This window comes from Siniperca chuatsi, unplaced genomic scaffold (assembly GCF_020085105.1).
Source record: "Siniperca chuatsi isolate FFG_IHB_CAS unplaced genomic scaffold, ASM2008510v1 Contig00083, whole genome shotgun sequence".
Classification (NCBI taxonomy): domain Eukaryota; kingdom Metazoa; phylum Chordata; class Actinopteri; order Centrarchiformes; family Sinipercidae; genus Siniperca; species Siniperca chuatsi.
In genome coordinates, this window is record NW_025322561.1 from 1 (window position 1) to 9,531 (window position 9,531).

At 44.9% G+C, this 9,531-nt stretch overlaps 1 long non-coding RNA gene across 1 annotated transcript; it reads left to right on the forward strand.

Annotated features, from left to right (window-relative positions):
- Positions 1 to 7,927: 7,927 nt before the first annotated feature.
- LOC122872675 lies at positions 7,928 to 9,315 on the forward strand. Its single transcript, XR_006377246.1, has 2 exons — positions 7,928 to 7,989; positions 8,735 to 9,315. It is a non-coding gene; the product is annotated as an uncharacterized LOC122872675 (long non-coding RNA).
- Positions 9,316 to 9,531: the final 216 nt, after the last annotated feature.

Consider the following 9,531-nt stretch of genomic DNA (forward strand, 5'->3'; position numbering starts at 1 on the left):
TGCTGGCCAAACTACATGCCATCTTGGACAGCGTCTCCCACCCGCTCCATGACGTGCTGGTCAAGCAAAGGAGCACCTTCAGCGGAAGACTCATCCCCACAATGCACCACAGAGCGCCACAGGAAGTCACTCCTGCCTGTGGCCATCAAACTCTTTAACTCCTCCTCTAAGTGTTAGTCTGTATGACCCTAGGTCACTAAACTGGACATTGATCATTACATCTCTGCAATACGTGAATAACTGTGCAATATTCTGTGTATTACTCCTGTGCAATATTTAGTTGTTTTTTTCCCTATTTATTATTCATACCTCCATTACTGCTGCTGCAATACTACTTATTACTTATATTATTACATTGCATTTATAACGTATTATCATCATCAACCGGTAAACCCACTTGGTACTTCACACTTATTTTATTTTATACTTATACCCACTTGGTACTTAATTTATTTTCTGACCTGTTTTTTATAGTTTTTATAGTGTATTGTATTATATATTTTTTTGCTAGTACTTTCTCCTGTGTGCGCTGACGTAAAGACGACTTGCTGTAACAAAGAGTTTCCCTTCGGGGATCAATAAAGTATTTCTGATTCTGATTCTAAACCTGTTGTGAGGACATCAAAGCAGTGGACCAGTGAAGCTATGGAGGACTTTCTTGCGTGCTTGGACTGCACTGACTGGGATGTTTTCAGGACTGCTACCAACAGCCTGGATGAGTTCACAGAGGCTGTGACGTCCCACATCATCAGCTTCTGTGAGGACTGCTGTGTACCATCACGCACCAGGGTGAGTTACAACAATGACAAAACCTGGTTCACAGTTAAACTTCTGTCTGGAGGGGCTCAGACAGATCACCAACAAACCAAAGCCCCTTTACTCCATTAATGACCAACCAACTGAATGACTTCTACTGTCACTTTGAGAGAGACAATGGGACAGTCCTGATACCATCCCCGTGACCCAATCCACTAGCTCCACCTCCCCCACCTCAGCAGGGACCTGGGCCTGTCCAAAACAGCCCACCCCAGAGGCTCCCCCTCCCCTACTGCAACAATGACCTTCTTCATCCTGGAGAGGGACATCAACAGACTGTTTAAGAGGCAGAACCCCACAGAAAGCAGCCGAGCCAGACTCTGTCTCTCCATATACTCTGAAGCACTGTGCTGATCAGCAGTCTCCGGTGTTCACAGACATCTTTAACACCTCACTGGAGACATGCCATGTGCCAGCCTGCTTCAAATCCTCCACCATCATCCCCAAAAAAACAAAGACCGCAGGACTTAATGACTACAGACCTGTCACCCTGACATCTGTGGTAATGAAGTCTTTTGAGCGCCTTGTGTTGTCCCACCTCAAATCCATCCCAGACGCACTCCTGGACCCTCTGCAGTTCGCCTACAGAGCCAACAGGTCTGTAGACGATGCAGTAAACATGGCCTGCAGCATCCTCCAGCACCTGGACTCCTCAGTTACCTACACCAGGATCCTGTTTGTGTGCATGTGGATCACAGACTTCCTGTCCGACAGGAGGCTGAACGTGAGGCTGGGGAAACATGTTTCTGACTCCTGGACCATCAGCACTGGTTCCCCCCAAGGCTGTGTTTTTTTCCCCTCTGCTCTTCTCCATTTACACCAACAGCTGCACCTCCAGTCACCAGTCCGTCAAGCTCCTGAAGTTTGCAAATGACACCACCCTCATTGGGCTCATCTCTGATGGGGATGAGTCTGCCTACAGATGGGAGATTGACCACCTGGTGACCTGGTGCAGTCAGAACAACCTGGAGCTCAACGCTCTTAAAACAGTGGAGATGGTTGTGGATTACAGGAAGAACCCAGCCCCACCCACCCCCATCACCCTGTGTGACTCCCCTGTCGACACTGTGGAGTCCTTCCACTTCCTGAGCACCATCATCACCCAGAACATCAAGTGAGAGCTGAACATCAGCTCCCTCACCAAGAAAGCTCAGCAGAGGATGTACTTCCTGTGGCAGCTGAAGAAATTCAACCTGTCAAAGACAATGATGGTGCACTTCTACACCGCCCTCATCGAGTCCATCCTCACCTCCTCCATCACCGTCTGGTACGCTGCTGCCACTGCCAAGGAAAAAGGGCAGACTGCAGCGTATCATTCGCTCCGCCGAGAAGGTGATTGGCTGCAATCCCCCCCCCCCCTATAGTACAGTACTGTAAACTTGTACAAACTGCCAATTAAATAACCGTCATATTGTAGATATTCTTATTACTTTCTTAAAATATTTTTAAATATTCTTTAATATCTTATTGTCAATTTTATATTTATGATTCTTGACCTGCAGTACTTGCTTTATCTTTCTTTATATTTCTACTATATTTATTGTTTTTGCACCAAAGTACCAAAGCAAATTCCTTGTATGTGTAAACCTTCTTGGCAATAAAGCTGATTCTGATGATAGCGCCCGTGTCTTTGCATTAACCAATCAGAATGCTGCTTGTTCTCCATCTGAATAGATGGAGATGGAGAACTATCCAACTCTCTGCGTAAAGCAGTAACTTCACTGTTCTGTCACAGACAGATAGTCACACTGACTAACAGCCAGGCACAACAAGAGTCACAGACTTTGAACAACAGCCCACGTTATCTTTCCTACTAATGTCTCCTTCTTCTCCAACTTAGAAACACACTTCTCGTCCTGTAGATCAAGTTGTTGAACAAGCAACCAAACAAACATCCGCTGAGGAAAAGTGCACTGCTAACATGAGTTTGCAGGCTACAGTAGATACCTAATTAGCTTATCAGTCTGAGCACATTTAACAGCTTAAAAATGTAACCTGCTTCATTACAGTACATTTATTTAGCTGACGCTTTTATCCAAAGCGACTTACAATAACAACCATGTGAATACAACCCAAAAATTGCAAGAATCATGCAGGTACATCAACATCATCAAATATGCTGAACTGCTTCAAGTGCTTAACATAAAAGTTTTCCACCAGCAAACCAGCGGGAGGCTTTTATTGTGAAGCAGCTACAGGAAATGGAGGGTATTTGTCAGAGATTCTCAGCGCAACAAGACATGAACATATTCTATATTATTTGATCGGTGAAATAGTAAATGGACTGTACTTATATAGCGCCTTTCTAGTCTTTCTGACTACTCAAAGCGCTTCAGCTACATATCACATTCACCCCATTCACACAAATTCATCAGTTGAAAGAAACTAATCATTCACACACACTCATACACTAAAGGCTCAGCCCTCGGGAGCAATTTGGGGTTCAGTGTCTTGCCCAAGGACACTTCGATATAGGGGCTGGGGGAAGCCAGGATCGAACCCAGAGGCACGGAGAAAAGTGAGCCAACTGACAGAGGTCGGGAGAGGTGCAATGAAAAAACAAGTACCCAAGAGGTACAACCAGATGCCCATACCTGAAGCACTCGAAACTGCCAAACAAAGGCTCCAAGCCTTGGCCAGCCACCTAAAGAGGTACACGAGAGATAATGAAGCCAGAAGAATAAACCGGCTGTTCACAACTCAACCTGCGAAAGTTTACGCTCAATGGCAGGGTAATAACAGCAGAGCAGACCCACCAAGGCTGGAAACTTAACAGTACTGGAAAGTATATGGGAGAGGAGGCATCACACAACAGCGATGCACAGTGGCTGGTGGCTCTGAGAGAGGACCACAGCAACCTCCCTGAACAGAATCCAGTTACCATCACAGCGGCAGACATCCAAGAAAGAGTCTCAGGTATGAAGAACTGGACAGCACCGGGCCCTGACAGGATCCACACCTACTGGCTAAAGAAGCTCACTGCACTCCACGAGCGCCTAGCAGCACAAATGAACCAGGTGCTGGATGGGATGCACCCTGAATGGCTTACCAAAGGGCGTACAATCCTGATCCTGAAGGATCCCTCAAAGGGTACAGTCCCATCCAACTATCGGCCAATAACCTGTCTCTCCACAACATGGAAGCTCCTGTCAGGCATCATCGTGGCTAAGATAAGTGGACACATGGATCAATACACGAGCAAAGCACAGAAGGGCATTGGCAAAGGAACCAGAGGAGCCAAACACCAACTCTTGGTTGACAGAACAGTCGCCAAGACTGCAGAACCCGACAAACCAACCTGTGCACTGCCTGGATTGATTACAAGAAAGCATATGACTCAATGCCACACACATGCTTGGAGATGTACAACATCATAGGACTCTATCATAGGAGTCTTCATTGCAAACTCGATGAGGTTGTGGAAAACCACCCTTGAGGCCAATGGCAAGCCACTTGCACAAGTGTCCATCAAATGTGGCAAATACCAAGGAGATGCTCTGTCCCCACTGCTGTTCTGCATAGGTCTGAACCCCTCAGCCAAATAATCAACAAGACTGGCTATGGATACCGACTCAGGAATGGGGCCACCATCAGTCACCTCCTCTACATGGATAACATCAAGCTATACGCTAAGAGCGAGCGACAGTGACTCACTGATCCACACCACCAGGATATACAGCTCTGACATTGGGATGTCATTCGGGCTTGAGAAGTGTAGTCGAATGGTGACAAAGAGAGGGAAGGTAGTCCACACAGAAGGGGTCTCACTCCCAGAAGGAACAATAGCAGACATTGAGGATGGTTACAAGTACCTTGGAATACCACAGGCAAATGGCAAACTCGAACAGGTAACAAGGAAAACAGCAACTGCCAAATACCTCCAACGAGTAAGGCAAGTCCTAAGAAGTCAGCTCAATGGCAAGAACAAGGCCCAGGCAATAAACAGCTACGCCCTGCCAGTGATCAGATACCCTGCGGGAATAATAAGGTTGGAGGAAGAGATACAGACCACAGACGTTTGGACGCGAAAGCTCCTCACCATGCATGGAGGGTTCCATCCCAAATCCAGCACCCTGAGACTGTACGCTAGCCGTAAGGAAGGCGGCCGGGGACTAGTGAGTGTGAAAGCCACTATCCAGGATGAAACCTCCAAGATCCACAAGTACATCAAAGATAAGGCCCCAACAGATGACGTGCTCAGGGAATGTCTCAGGCAATGGGGAACAGAGGAAGAGGTGCTGGAGGAGGGACCATCATGGGAGGACAAACCCTACATGGGATGTACCACCGGAACATAACTGAAGTGGCTGATATCAAGAAGTCCTACCAATGGCTAGAGCGGGCTGGATTGAAGGACAGCACAGAGGCACTCATCATGGCTGCACAGGAGCAGGCCCTGAGCACCAGAGCAATAGAGGCCCAGATCTACCACACCAGACAAGACCCAAGGTGTAGGCTGTGCAAAGAGACCGCTGAGACAATCCAGCACATAACTGCAGGGTGTAAGATGCTGGCAGGGAAAGCATACATGGAGCGCCATAACCAAGTGGCTGGCATAGTGTACAGGAACATCTGCATGGAGTATGGACTGGAAACCCTGAGGTCAAAGTGGGAAACACCTCCAAAGGTGGTAGAGAATGACCGAGCCAAGATCCTGTGGGACTTCCAGATACAGACTGACAGAATGGTAATGGCGAACCAACCAGACATCGTGGTGGTGGACAACCAGCAGAGGAAAGCTGTTGTGGTTGACGTGGCAATACCAAGTGATGGCAACATCAGGAAAAAGGAACATACTAGAGAAGTACCAAGGGCTCAGAGAAGAGCTGGAGAAGGCTTGGAAGGTGAAGGCGACAGTAGTGCCCGTGGTCATCGGAGCACTCGGGGCATTGACCCCCAAACTGGAGGAGTGGCTACAGCAGATCCCTGGAAGAACACCAGACATCTCGGTCCAGAAAAGTGTAGTACTAGGAACAGCAAAGATACTGCGCAGAACCCTCAAGCTCCCAGGCCTCGTGGGTGAAGGATGAAGATTTTTATATATATATATATGTGTGTGTATATATGTTATTAATATATATACACACACATATATATGTTAATTACACAGTCTTGCTTTAAAGTCTTTCCATATAATCTGTTAAATTAGAAAGAAACTCTCAGGTGTTTTCTCTCTCTTGTCAGTGTAGAGAAGATTAGTAGCAGGAAATACACAACTTCCAACAATAACAGGTCTGATGAATAAATAAGAGCATAATGGTAGAATTCAGACTTTTTAACAGATCTTACGCACCAAAGGTCAATGTTATGTTTTTAATGCTGATACACTGATGACATCTTTCTGATGCTCAGAAAAGAAATTTGATGACAAAACATCATGCAGTCATTAAAATATTGAATTGTATGAATATTTAATTGTGTACAGGTCTAATATTGTCAAGCAATTTGTTTCACATCTGTACGTTTTGGCAGCAGTCACAGAATTTTCCCACTCATGGACGTGAACCTGACAGCAACAGGTAGCTGGCAAAGAGAGATCATCTTTCCAACTGTAACTGTTCACTGAGTTGTAAAAATCATTCTGTAATCCAGACGGCCTCATGTTAACTTTGTGGAGACAGACATGGGATCAAATCACAAACAGACTGAGGACATTATGGAAGCCTAAATGTAATTACATTTTTCTCTCCTTCATCTGCAAGATTAAAGCAAAAAAAAAGATTAAAAGTCTGCAGGTATGAGAGAGAGTGATGAGAATGATTGTTTCATGTCAAACACAGTGAGATAAGATTAGCTGAACCACTGATGTGAAGAGCAAATGTTCATCAAAACTGTTTAGTCAACAAATGCATGAAGTAAATATAAAGTGTCCTCTTTCATAATAACATATTTTGTCATTTATGTGTCATGACAGACTTTCTGACTGTGGACTTTTAGAGACTCACTGTGAAGTTGTGGCCTCAGCTCTGAAGTCCAACCCCTCCCATCTGAGAGAGCTGGACCTGAGTCACAACATCCTGCAGGATTCAGGAGTGAAGCTGCTGTCTGCTGGACTGGAAAGTCCAAACTGTAGACTGGAGACTCTGAGGTCAGTTCACTGACTGTAGTTTATCTAGTTTCTTTTGTGTGTGTGTGTGTGTGTGTGTGTGTGTGTGTGTGTGTGTGTGTATGTATATCCAATTCAAATTTTTGGTTCATACATTTTTGGGATTTGCCTGATCACAAATCTGAAGAAATATAAATATTTTTCAGAAATGTTTTTTCTTTTCAAATGGCCAGTCAGTTGTTAGAGTAATGAAAAGTAGAGAAATGAAATGTTTGTCAGGGCAGTTTTTCAGCTTCCACAGACTCACATTGTGGTTCATCAGTCAGTGGAGATGATGTCAGTACTGATGAGGCTGTAGAGCGTGTGACGGATGTGAATGTGGTTATTGAGGATCTGATGACAGCAGATAAAAACAGGCTGCAGAGAGTTTGAGCTTCTGTGTAAACAGAGAGAGAGACAGGTTAGATAAAGAAAATAAAGACATGGATGCAAAGCTCAATAAAGGTGAAGTGAGGAACTGTGATGATCTTCATGATATCAGGAGCTGATATGGCTGGTACAGAGGCAACCCACACAGCTGCTGTGGTGTGGTGTGCATTAAACCAGAGCTCAGAGTAAGAAACAGCAGCCTAACAGGCCAACACGTCACAACAAGCAGGATTCAAGGTCTGTCTGAGGATTTTAAAAAAGGAGGTGAGACCAGTCATAGTGTTTGTGATTTAGAGCAACAACAGACTGTATATAGTTTTTAAAAAGTTTCTGTTCTCTAACAAATCAAACTCTATTTAAGAATCATCAAACGTTTTTATCTTTCAGAAATGAAACATGGAGTTTATGCAGAGATCTTTTGATCATAAAGTTCTGTAAAGTTTTAGAAGCTGGATGAAGATTAAACTGCACATCAAACTCACAGTTCCTCTGGTTCTTATCTGCATCATTTATTCTTTATTCAGATTGATAGACTGCAGTTTGTCAGAGATCAGCTGTGCTTCTCTGGCCTCAGCTCTGAAGTCCAACCCCTCCCATCTGAGAGAGCTGGACCTGAGTGACAACGACCTACAGGATTCAGGAGTGAAGCCGCTGTGTGATCTTGTGGAGAGTCCACACTGCAGACTGGAGACTCTGAGGTCAGTAGAGGGCTGGAGTCAGTCCATGCTGCTTTCAGCAGTATTGTACTAAACACAGTTAGTATCAAAGCAAAGATCCAGTATTTCCTGTAAACCTCCGACCTTCTCAGTGGCTGCTTTTCAACAAACGTGGTCTTTCTACAGACCAGAACCTCTGCTGAAGTCCAGTAATCACAGCTGATGTTTAGCTGTTCAGTCTTTGAACATGTAGGACCTTTAACATCATATATATATCTGTCCATTTGTCTTTTGTTGTGTCCAAATGTTTTTATAACAGACTCCATATTTACACATTTGGCATGTAACATTTCAGAAGTAGATGAAATATTCAGACGTGACTGAGACGCTGGTTTTTAACAGCTCTGAGCGCTAACAGCAGTAAATCCATCATTAAAGTGAGCAGTGAACATCTCTCTGTTTCTGCAGTCATGATGCGTTCAGGAACTCTCAGCACTTTATTTCCACTGTGTGCTTCAGTGAAATCTGCAGAGTAAACAGACTCGATGCCCAAAGTCTCTGCAGGTGTGTGAGCTTCCAGCTCAGTGTGTTCACTCCAACACGTTAACATGAGCGCTGAAAGGAAGCTGGCTGCGCTACACAGCCGGCCCACTTCTGGTCTGAACAGGACTGAGGTCCCTGCTGGTCTTTATACTGGATGTGCTGCTTCACTGACTGACAGCTGATGGAGGGAGTCTCTGTAAACACTGATTTATCACTTCTGCTGTCTGTCTTCTTCTCTCATCAGATGGAAGCGGTCAGAAAGGCGGTTGTGTTGAGAGGACCAGCTGTGTCCTGATGATCCAGAGGTTGAAGCAGCAGCTGGTGTGTGGAGAGGCTCTGACTGGGCCATGTTACTGGGAGGTGGAGTGGAGAGGAGAGCTTCACCCAGCAGTGACTGACGGAGGAATCACAACAAGTGGAGATGAGTGTCAGTGCTGCAGTCTGAACTGCTCTGAGATCAGCTCCACTGTCAGACACAAAGGCAAGTCCACCATCGTCCCTGTGAGTTCCTCTGGATGTGGCAGAGTATCGTCAGTGTATCTGGACTCTCTGCTGCTGCTCTGTCCTTCTACACCGTCTCTGCAGACACACTGAGACTCCTCCACTCCTTCTGCTCCACCTCCTCCACCAGAAGTCTGCAGTTTAACTATCTTTCTCTTCAGTGTGAGATTATATTTCCGTCTACTTGTTCTTTTCTCTTCTGTATGTTTATGTTCTTATTTCCAGTAGTTGGTGTTGCGCTCCTCTCAGGCCACCAGAGTTCAGGGCACACTAACATGATGTGTGGGAATCTAGTGGAAGTAAAGCAATATTCATTATCCTCAACAAGTGTTTTACTTATAATAACTGGGTTGATGCTACTTTTTTATTTTTTGCAGTCATATAATAATAATAATAAAACTTTATTTAGAGGACTTATCAAAACAAAGTACAAAGTGCTTCACAGAGAAATAAAACACCACAGCGAATGATGAAATATAAAGAAATAAAATACAGAAAAGCAATAAAATAAACAGTTCAGGTAAAATCAGGATCTGCTTT